This window comes from Bidens hawaiensis, unplaced genomic scaffold (assembly GCF_021521415.1).
Source record: "Bidens hawaiensis isolate Kalapana, Puna unplaced genomic scaffold, B.hawaiensis_p1.1 tig00034747_1, whole genome shotgun sequence".
NCBI classification, from domain to species: Eukaryota; Viridiplantae; Streptophyta; class Magnoliopsida; order Asterales; family Asteraceae; genus Bidens; species Bidens hawaiensis.
In genome coordinates this window covers 196583-208248 of record NW_027496040.1, presented here as the reverse complement: position 1 = coordinate 208248, position 11666 = coordinate 196583, and the positions used below count along the sequence as shown (strand labels likewise).

At 36.1% G+C, this 11666-nt stretch overlaps 1 pseudogene across 1 annotated transcript; it reads left to right on the top strand.

The window, feature by feature from the left end:
* Window positions 1–4714: 4714 nt before the first annotated feature.
* Window positions 4715–11398, top strand: LOC143586643 (protein translation factor SUI1 homolog 2 pseudogene; annotated as a pseudogene). The gene is made up of 2 exons (XR_013144742.1): window positions 4715–4771; window positions 10980–11398. The product of XR_013144742.1 is annotated as a protein translation factor SUI1 homolog 2 pseudogene (transcript).
* The last annotated feature ends 268 nt before the right edge of the window (window positions 11399–11666 follow it).

The window sequence follows — 11666 nt, the reverse complement described above, 5'->3', positions numbered from 1 at the left end:
TTTTGCTATCACTGGTGATTTGTTCAATATCTTATATATTTCTATTTTATGCGACTTTTTTTTTGTACCTTACCTTACAAAACACCTAAACAAGTATTTACATGTTAAGTATTTATAAAATACATTGATATCATTAATAAATGTATTACTTCTATTCGTTTTTATGTCTTGTAGGTTTCAAAAGACAACGAGCAAAAATGCAGTATTTTTACCAAGCTTGAGGCCGACTATCGAAAACGTCTACATAATCGATGCATTTTTGCATCATATATGCTACAAATATATTGTTTTACTTGTTACATGTTATAGAAATTAAAGATGAGTTAGATTAATAAATTACATTAAGTTATTTTTATAAATAGAACTAGTAAACGGAACCCCGCGCTTTGCAGCGGATCTCGTGTTCGTACTGAGAAATGTTGTTAGTATTTTATAATTTGCTAACTGATTTGCTAATACAGTTGAAATGCTAATTTACAATGGTTAATAAAGTAGGTAATAACTTTTGATTGGTACTAAATACTGCCTCTAAAGTGCACTTCACAACCTCCTTGGAACTTCAATACAACTACCGCCATGCTTTCAAAAAGCTCGAATCGTTCTTTCAATATCCTTATGCTGAAGCATTTGAAAATCATAAGCAATCATGAAGCACATAATGTAGTAGATATATTTGTGAGCACCTGCAGAAGGGAAAAAAAAAAAAGAAATATAGGATACTGAAACAGTTTGGCTCAAACAGGGTATCTTAGTTGAAATATATGTGAAGACCAAACTAAGTAGATTTTATTACGCACAAACCAGGGAAATATTGCTGTTGACGGTTTTGGCAAGTTAATACTTCTGGGTTGTAAGTTATACTTTCTCTCAATAGAGAAGGTATAAGTCTCGTACATAATGCACATAGACCTGTACCAAAGCAACATTGTTTTCTACTCTAATTATTTACATGATTAAAGACGATTTTGACACAATTAATTATAATAACACATAGAAGAGGTACAATAAGATAGCAATCATAGATTACCTCTTAGATCATCATCATCATCATCATCGAACTTAGTATATCCCACAAATAGCAAAGCTATGGTAGGGTCTGAGGAGGGTAAGATGTAGACAGCCTTATCTCTACACTGTAGGAATAAAGAGGCTGCTTCCGTGAGACCCTCGGCTCGATAGTAGTTTTGCATCAAGCCTTGGACTAAGGCACATAGCACACAACCATCAGAACACCGACCGATTGGTGCATGTACCATCGTCTTTCGACTATCAACGCCACTACATAATGCCTGATTAACCTTCCGCCACTTTTAACGTATTTTCACGAGATTAGTAAAATAACGTCAAAATTAGTGCAATTTCACTTTTGCCCATCCGAGGGTTCACACATATATACCTTATATGCACAGACCGCAAGCAGGGCGCCATATAAATAGAGCTCTGTTCATATATGTCGAATCTGCTAAAACCTGTTATTTCATATGTTCCAATAAATATTACTTGAGATTTTCGAAAATAACACATAAAAGTTGGTATAAAATCCACTTGGTCATTTTGCTCATTTACAGTAAAGAGAAACCATTTGATTTCTTAATATAGTTATTGAAGTATCTATTTTATTTGATCAAGTGTCATTGGTAACATGACCTGAAGATGCAAACAAAATTACTTTGTTTGATAATATCATTATGTTAATTCATAATAAACAGAATAAATAAATTTGCATATTTCGGAGACGCCCATGCTATGTCAAAGGAGAATAAGTATATGGATTAGCCAAAACACAATCAAAATCAAAATGTCAGAAACTGATTGTTGGCAAAGTTTTAAAAACAGCTATACTGAGAACTTTAAACGGGCCAAACCTTAAAAACATGTAAGACACAGAGCCCGAACACGACACACATATTTAGGGGTTGACCACGGCCTGTTTGACCCAATTTTTTTTTTTTTTTAATGTTTTCGCATATAAAAATACTTTAAGAGCATAATAAAAGCTTACATACTAATTTGAATAAAAAATTGAAAGGAAGACAAAAGAATTTGAGAAACTCACAATCAACATAGAATGACAATTTCTCCTACATGAATCAGGTTCTTGCTCATATGCAAAAATATGATGTCAGGTTGCAACAAATTTCAAAAGGATCACTAACTAACCTAAAACTTCATTCTACAGCTGACATTTTTCTTAAAATTTAAAAATAAAAAAACCAACAATTTAGTTTACAAAATAAGCTTAGTATGGTGTTTGTTTTAGCTTTTTAAGCTTATGTTTATAAGCTTATATAAGCTAATTTTAATAAGCTTATTTGAAGATAATTTTTTAGCTTATCTGAAGAAACTTATTTGTGTTAGGGTGTAAATTACTCATTTTCCTTCAAATGATGGTAAATTAAAAATTATTAAAGCAACTTATTACTATAACAAATTAAAAAATGGTGGATTTAACAACTTATTATCAACTTGTAGAAAATAAGCTAATTCAAACACTTAAAAGAAGCTTATCAAATAATAGAAATTAAGTTATAAGCCACTTTAAAATATAAGCATAAGCCAAAAAATAGAAGCTAGGCCAAACACCCCCTAAATACGCAGTAGTAAAGAACAGTACATAAAGCAAAAAGAGTTGTATATATGAACAGTAAAATAAATAGTAAAAATGTAAGAGTAAATCTGTTTTTTAATATATATAATAATAAATAAATATATTAAACTGGTACTTGTATGAGTTGTTTGCTTTTGAAATAGAACTAGGTGAGTTATAATAATTAAATGACTGGGCTAGTTAATCATTGGGCTGGGCATGATGAACTGTGCTACTGTGCTACTGGACCTAAAGAGAAGTGCTCGTGATTGAAGAAAAGAAAAAAGGGGAACACGCAAAAATGTTTCAACGAGAATTTCGTAAACTGTTTGACAGAAAGTTCGTTTATGTTCGTTATTTTAATGAATTAACGAACATGAACAAGAAATTTCGTTCAAAAAAACCTCATTGGATAAAGGGCCGGTTTTGTAGTAAGTTAGTAACCACAAGTCTCTAGTCAGCAAGTGGAGTGAGAACTATTGATTAATTGATATTAATTTCGTTCACAAATCTTTTTTCAATATTATTTTTATTTATTTAATTTAAACATTGATTTTACGTGGAAGTGACGTTGCATGGCGTGGACTTTTTTTTTTGGAACCATTGCAAATGCCCAAATAGGAGTGTAAACGAGCTGAGCCTTTGACTTACGAGAGCTCAAGCTTGGTTCGTTTCGAGCTTTTTTTCTAAAGCTCGATCTAGGCTCGTGACTTTTTTTTTCATGCTCGGGCTCAGTCTCGGCTCTATTAATTAACGTATATACTGTTTTAATGATTTTTACATATTTGAAGAAAGACTTTAAACGAGTCAAACCTTAACTCTAGCTTTGTAATGCAGTGTAAAACTAATACAAAGAAGTCCAAGGAATGTGAGACTTAAAAACACACAAATCCTAGTAAGGCTCAACGAGCTCTCCATGCAAAGCTCATTCTCATGCTCGATAACTTAACAAGTTTCATCTAAAAAGCACGATCAATTCGAGCCATTTATTGGTCGAGCTCAAGTAACTTTCAAGCGGACCGGCCCATAAAGTATTCTGTCTAATGTGTCTTCGCATGTTACGACTTAACAAACTATTAAAGGCCGACCAAACACAATTTACTATTTTATAAAAACTATAACTTCCTTAGTTTTATGTTTAAAAAATATGTCATGACGTCAGAAGAAATAATCAAATTTATATACTTATATTGTTAAATAATGATAATACAAATTGGAACTCATACAGTCGATATTGCCGGTATATCACCGATATATCAATGATATGTCAATTATCAGTCCCTTCGTAAAATATCGGTTAAAGTGTCGGTACCGATAATACCGGTGATATTGACCGGTATTTCACCGATATTGGACCGATATATCACCGAGATTTCCGATATCAATGTTTTAAGTCTTAATTATCAATTTTTAGTGTTCATTATTAGTGTTTTAAGTCTTAATCGGTTTCTACTTGTGATTGTTAGCGTTTTGCAAGTTGCAAAAATTAATTTGTTAATGGTAGGAAAGTTATATATATATGAACTTTACATGATACTAAAATTACCGATATCTCACCACGATAACCAGTAGAGGTGCACAAACTGGTTTAAAACTCAAAACCGATTTAAGAGTTGAAACCAGTTTGGTTTGGTTAACAAAAGTCAAAACCGGTTTATGATTGGTTTCGGTTCGGGTGATAGCGGTCTCTTGACCAGGTTATGATCAGGTTCTGTTCGGGTTTTGACCGGTTTTAGCCCGCTTTCGGTTCGGTTAACCGGTTTTGGTGGAAAAAATTACAAATTGGTTTCAATAGGTTCCGAACCAGTTTCTACGATTTCAAATGGTTCGGCTTCGATTTGATTTTCAGCTAAGTTTATTTGTACACCTCTAATAACCGGTGTCTCGGAACTCAAATATCACCGATTACCTTAGATCGTAACTATTGGTTAATAATAAAGAAATATAACAAATCACAACTCTTCTATATTATTGTGACCAGCAAACTCTTGAAAACACTATGAGCTGTCGTCACATGTGTGACCTGACCCGGAAACCTTTAACCCACCGCCATAGAAATAACCCGGTTCTCTCTCTATAAAACCCCCACAACCATCATATTAATTTCTCGTCACATATTCTTATTCTTCAATATTATTATTATTATTATTATTATTGTTATTAAGAGAAGACAAGAGTTCATCGGTTAGTTCTAATCTTCTTAATATTATTAATTTTTTTGATTTGTTTTTATGTTGAATTGTGGAATCTTTTATTGTTTTTTTGATTTTATTATGTGCATAGGTTAATTTTTTGTATTTGTTACATAAATATAGATCACTTTGTTAAAAGTGAAAATCGGGATTACTCGAGTTAATAGGTGATTAATAGCTAATTAGTATGCAATTAATCAGCAATCAATTGCCGATTAATTGATTATTAATGAAAATCAAATCGAAACTGTTAGGATTACAATTGAAAAATGGGGGGAAACTAAGAAGAAAGAGATTTGGAAATTTTCAATTTCATTTCATAACCACTCGTAGTGTATAAACGCCTAAAAATTTACAAAAACGCCCCTGGGGTTATATTAATAACCCCAAGTCCCTCAACAGTATACTAATTGCATTATTATTCTCTTATTTTCGTAACAATACCCCTTCCTTAACTTTCTTGACCCCAAGAAAGTAAGTCCAAATCTGGAAAACGAACATGTAGCTCATCAAGATACTCCCAAGTAGCATCCTGAATAGTTTGACCTTGCCACTGCACCAACACTTGCATGGTAGCCCGATTACCCCGCTTAACAATTTTCCTTTCCAAAATAGCCAAAGGTTGCAACCTGAACCTAGAAGCCACTGGAATAGGACTAATAGTATCCGGAGGAACCCTTTGCAGCCTTTAGAAAAGAGACATGAAAAGTTGAATGCAACTGAACTTCATCTGGTAAATCTAACCTGTAAGCAACAGATCCAACCTTTTCTACAATTAAAAATGGACCAAAATACTTTGGCCCAAGCTTAGAATGCTTGACAGACCTCATACAATTCTGCATGTATGGTTGCAGCCTCAAATAAACCCAATGGCCAACAGAAAATAACCTCTCAGAACGTTTTTTTGTCAGCTTGTTGTTTCATTCGATTTTGAGCCTTGACTAAAGCGTCTTTAACCACCTTCAAAGCTAACTCCCTATCACGCATAAAAGCATCCACTTCAGGCATAATAGAATCTTTTGGAAAATAAGGGACATGCAATGGAGGGGAAAATCCATATAATGCCTCATATGGAGTCATGCCAATAGAAGTGTGAAAGGTAGTATTATACCACCACTGAGCTAATGGCAGCTACTTAGCCCAAGTGTGGGGTCTCTCAAATACCATACACCTCAAATAACCTTCTAAACACCTGTTTACAACCTCGGTTTGACCATCCGTTTGAGGATGGTAAGCCGTTGACATGGTAAGTTCAATACCCAATGAAGCTATTAATTCTTTCCAGAACCCACTAAGAAAGATTGAATCCCTGTCTGAAACAATAGTAACCGGACAGCCATGGTGTTTAAACACATTATCTAAGAATACCTGAGCAACCACAGCTGCTGAAAAAGGGTGGCACAGGGGTATAAAGTGGCTGTATTTAGTCAGCCTATCAACCACAACAAATATTGTATCCTTTCCCAAAGATTTAGGTAAACCCCCAATGAATTCCATGGAAATGCCAGCAAAAATTGATTTGGGGATGGGCAAAGGTTGTAACAGACCTGGAGATGCCACATGCTCACTTTTAGATCTTTTACACACATCACACTCCCTTATGGTTTGTCTAACCATCGTTGAAATACCCTTCCAATAGAACATGCCTTTAATTCTTTGGGCTGTAGCGTGGATACCCGAATGACCCCCCATAGGAGAATTATGACATAAATTCATAATCTCCTGTCTTAAAGATTCATTTTTTCCAACCATAACCCTATTCTTCCAAAACAAAAGATTTCCATCCCATTTAATATTTTCCATAAACTTTCCTTCCTGAACTTGATGCAATAGCTGGGCTATATCAATATCATTAATCCAACTTTCCTTAATCCTTTGTAACAGCAAGGGTTCAAAAGATGAAACCCTGTGAACAAATAATGAAGCTGCAGATACCCTAGATAAAGCATCAGCAGCTAAGTTCTCTTTGCCCTCCTTATAAACAATCTCATAATCATAACCCAGTAACTTGGCTAACCAAGTATGTTGTAGTGGGGTAGTGACCTTATGTCCCAACAAATATTTAAGACTTTGCTGGTCGGTATGAATTGTAAATCTTCCCATAATAAGATAGTAGTGCCACTGTTTGACTGCCATAAGTATGGCTAACAATTCTTTTTCATAAACTGATAGCACTAATTGTTTAGGAGACAAGGCCTTACTAATGTAAGCAATTGGGTGCTTTGCTTGTAGTAGCACGGCACCTAACCCTCCTAATGAAGCATCTGTTTCAATAGCAAAAGGAAGATTAAAATCTGGCAAAGCCAGGACCGGGGCAGTTGATAAAAGCCACTTTCAACTAATCAAATGAAGCTTGGGCTTTATCATTCCACCGAAATGAATCCTTCTTTAGCAAATTAGTTAATGGTTTGGCTAAAATGCCAAAGGATTTGATAAATCTGCGATAATACCCTGCAAGCCCTAGAAACCCTCTTAACTGCTTTAAAGTCTGAGGTATTGGCCAGCTCTTAATAGCCTCAATTTTGACTGGATCAATACCAACCCCTTCCCAAGATATTACATGACCCAAATATTCCACTGCTAAACCACCAAAGGTGCATTTGGATCTCTTGGCATATAATTGATGTTCCCTTAACAGTTTAAGAACCTCCTCCAGATGTAACAAGTGTTGTTCCTCATTATGACTGTATATCAAGATGTCATCAAAAAAGACTAAAACACACTTCCTTAACAAAGGTCTGAAGACATGATTCATTAATGCTTGAAAAGTTACAGGGGCATTAGTGAGCCCAAAAGGCATCACTAAAAACTCATAGTGTCCCTCATGTGTCCTAAATGCAGTCTTAGCAATATCATCAGGGCACATTCTTACCTGATGATATCCTGATCTCAAGTCCAACTTTGAAAACATAGAAGAATGACCTAGTTCATCCAACAATTCCTCAATCAATGGGATAGGGAATTTATTCTTAACGGTTACCTCATTAAGCTTCCTGTAATCCATACACATACGCCATTGGCCATCCTTCTTTTTCACTAATACAACAGGAGCGGCAAAGTCACTACAACTTTTTCTTATTACACCAGATTCAATGAGTTATCTTGTCATTTTTTCTATAATATCCTTCTGAATAGCAGGATATCTATAAGGCCTTTGATTCACTGGTCCACATCCCTCTTTTAATACAATTTTATGATCAAATGGCCTAGGGGGTGGTAAAAGGAGTGTCAAAGACATCCTCATATGATTGTAATAACGGTTGCAAAGCTGTAGATGGTTCACTATGTAGGATTTTGGATCCCATATGTGATTCTTCATTGACAGCAGTTAGTTGCAGATTAAAAAGTTGAGAACCATCTTTGATATACTGCTTTTGCCACAAAGTAAACATCCTTTCTAAAGAGCACACGGACATACTATTATTTTCTATTCCTTTCAATTCACAAGTATTCCCATCAACAACAAATTTCATAGTCATATTGTTAAAATTCCACATTATATCACTAAGGTGCATAAGCCACTGAACTCCTAGTATTATGTCATAACTAGGTAAAGGAATTAAGTATACCTTAGCTGCAAACCAATGGCCCTGCATGCACCATTGAAATTCATGACAAACCTGATTACAAACCAATTGCTTCCCATCAGCAACACTAATAGTTAACTGCTTAACCTCCTCGACTACACACTGTAATCTCTTAGCCAACTTAATGTCCACAAAATTGTGAGTGGACCCTGAATCAATCAGAATATGCAGTTGTCTTGTACCAACTGTACCTTGCACCTTCATTGTAGCATAAGAATGTAAACCAAATAGAGCATGAAGAGATAAAACAGGTTCCTGTTCAGCCTCGTTCATAACTGAAACCTCTTCATCATCTTCAAGTTCTATTATATACAATTGATTACGTGTACACTTCTGACCAGGAACAAATTTCTCTGGACACCAAAAGCATTCTCCCTTTGACCTTTTTATTTCTAATTCTTTGCTGGTTTAGCTTCTAGAATTAACAGGTGCTGAATTAATTAGAACAGGTGCTGGTAATGGCTTTTTAACATGTGGAGCAGGTAATAAGGGAAGCTTATATGCATTACTAGGAGGTAATACCTTAGCAGGTTCAGTATAAGTTTTGGAATAGGAAGTTGAGCCTCTGTAATCTGCAGAATTGAGTGATAGCTGCTTCAGCAACCTAGCATTATTGATATTTTGAGTTCTGGCCAATGCGTATGCCTGGTGAAGTGTTGTCGGTTTGAACATTTTCACCGGTCCTTTAACCTCCTCCTTGGAATAAGCTCACGGCTTGTGCCTCAGTGATGCTCACCTTGTTCAACAAACAATCAAAGGAATTACAATAGTCACTCAACTCGCCTGAATGAGTTATGGATGCTAACTCTTCCAGCACATCTGAGAATCGATTTGTAATCGCTCGCACGTAATTTGGCCATGGTAGCTCTGCCACAGTTAACCTTCTGGTTCTCATGTAGGACCGATGCCATTGTAACGCGTCTCCTTCCAAATTAATGACTGCACACCTTAATTTCGAAGCTTCTGGAGTCTCATCTAAGCTGAAAAAGTGCTCGCACTTGTAGATCCAGCCTTCTAGATCTGTTTCGTCAAACTCGAGTTTACCTATTCGAGTAAATCGGAATGAAAGTGATGCATCGGTATGAGATGACTGAGAATTGAAACTAGAAGGACCTGATTGACTGGAGGCAAGAGTGTTTAAACTAGTTAACATCTCTTGTTGCTGTTTAACGAGAATCTCAAGCACGGAATTGATTGTTGCAGTAGCTTTGTCATGATCCTTCAACGATTTCTCGATATCCTGATTTCGAGTTATCGTCATAGAATCAGTTGTGGTTGAGCTCCAATCAAGGATCGTTGCTCTGATACCACTGTTAGGATTACAATTGGAAAATGGAGGGAAACTAAGAAGAAAGAGATCGAGAGAGAGAGATTTGGGAATTTTCAATTTCATTTCATAACCACTCCTAGTACAAAAACGCCCCTGGGGTTATATTAATAACCACCAAGTCCCTCAACAGTATACTAATTGCATTATTATTCTTTTATTTTCATAACAGAAACCGAACCGGTTTGAAACTGAATATAGGTTTGGAACCGATTTGTAATTTTCTCCATCAAAATTGGTTAACCGAACCGAAACCGGGCAAAAACCAGTCAAAACCCGAACCGAACCTGATCATAACCCGGTCAAGAGACCGGCATCACCTAAACCGAAACCGATAGTAAACCGGTTTTCACTTTTGTTAACCAAACCGGACAGGTTTCAACCCAAATCGGTTTTGAGTTTTAAACCAGTTTGTGCACCGAACCTGATCATAACCCGGTCAAGAGACCGGTATCACCCGAATCGAAACCGATCATAAACCTGTTTTGACTTTTGTTAACCAAATTGAACTGGTTTCAACCTAAATCAGTTTTGAGTTTTAAACCAGTTTGTGCACCTTACAGTTCTACTTATGGATGAGCTCGGTACCATACCGGTACCGAAAATACCCATCCCGAAAATCACAAAATCTTGGTGCCGGTACCGAAATATTCAGTTCGGTACCGGTAGTAAAAATTCAGGAAATACCGGTACCGTACCGATCCGAAACTCAAAACTTCCGTACCGATTCGGTACCGAAGGTTGCTCATCCCTTCTACTTATGTGAGTTCATCCTAGGTTGTACAGATATCGCTGCGCGCTAGTCGAGCGGCGGGTAGGGACTAGCGATAATAAGATTAGTCGAGATTAATCGGATTTGATTTATATGTAATTTTTCGATTTTGATTGATTTTAACCAAATAGCGATTAATCGGCCACTAGTCGATGGGTGCTGACTAGTGATTAACCAGGGATTTTTACAACCATTTTTACAACCAGGACTTCATCTATTAAGAGCATGTTTGGGATTGAGTTTGAAAAGCCAGGATTTGAGGCTTTTAGAAAAACTGTTTTTTTAACCCTTTCAAAAACTAATAAAGATTTTTTTGTGATTGCCAAACACATTTTAATTTATTGGCTTTTTGAAAACACCAATGAACTGATAAGCATTTTTCAAACTCAATCCCAATCGATGAATAATTTCTAACCGGTAGTTTACTAATGCGATTTCATTTAATCGGACCAAGAAATCGTTCAAAGTCGGTGACTAGGGGAGGCTGATTGTTTGATTTTATGTTTGTGAACAGCAAATCATCATCAACAATCAAACAAAGTTCATGGTTGATATAGAAGTCCAGATCCCATCGTCTTTCGATCCATTTTCCGACATTGAGCAAGAATCAGGTGGCGGTGCCGGGGTCAAGGAGTATGTTCATATCCGTATATAACAACGAAACGGTCGAAAAAGCTTGATAACGGTTCAAGGTCTGAAAAAGGAGCTCGGTTATGAAAAGATATTAAAAGATTTGAAGAAAGAGTTTTGCTACAATGGCACTGTTGTCCAAGACAAAGAGCTTGGTAAAGTGATTCAACTTCAAGGCGATCAACGCAAGAACGTGTCGGTGTTCTTGAGTCGTGCGGGCATTGTGAAGAAAGATCAGATCAAGATTCATGGTTTTTGAAGATGAAGGTCGTTGATTGTTTATGCGAGTTATAAGTTCTTGATTTCGGTTTATGTTCTGTGTTGGTTTGAGACTTTAAGTGATTGATATCATGTGTTCCTGGATGATGTTCATCAGTTTGGTTGGTTATAATGGAATAAAGGTTTATGGTGGTTTTAATATATTCATGCTCATTGATCATATGCGTCCATTTGTTGGTGTTTCATGACTGTTTCTTGTTTATGTGTTAACGAGCCAATCTCGAGCTCAATTAGGCTTGAGAGCTCCCTTTGACTTATGAGTTATGAGAGAGAGGGCTCGTGCTCGACCTGG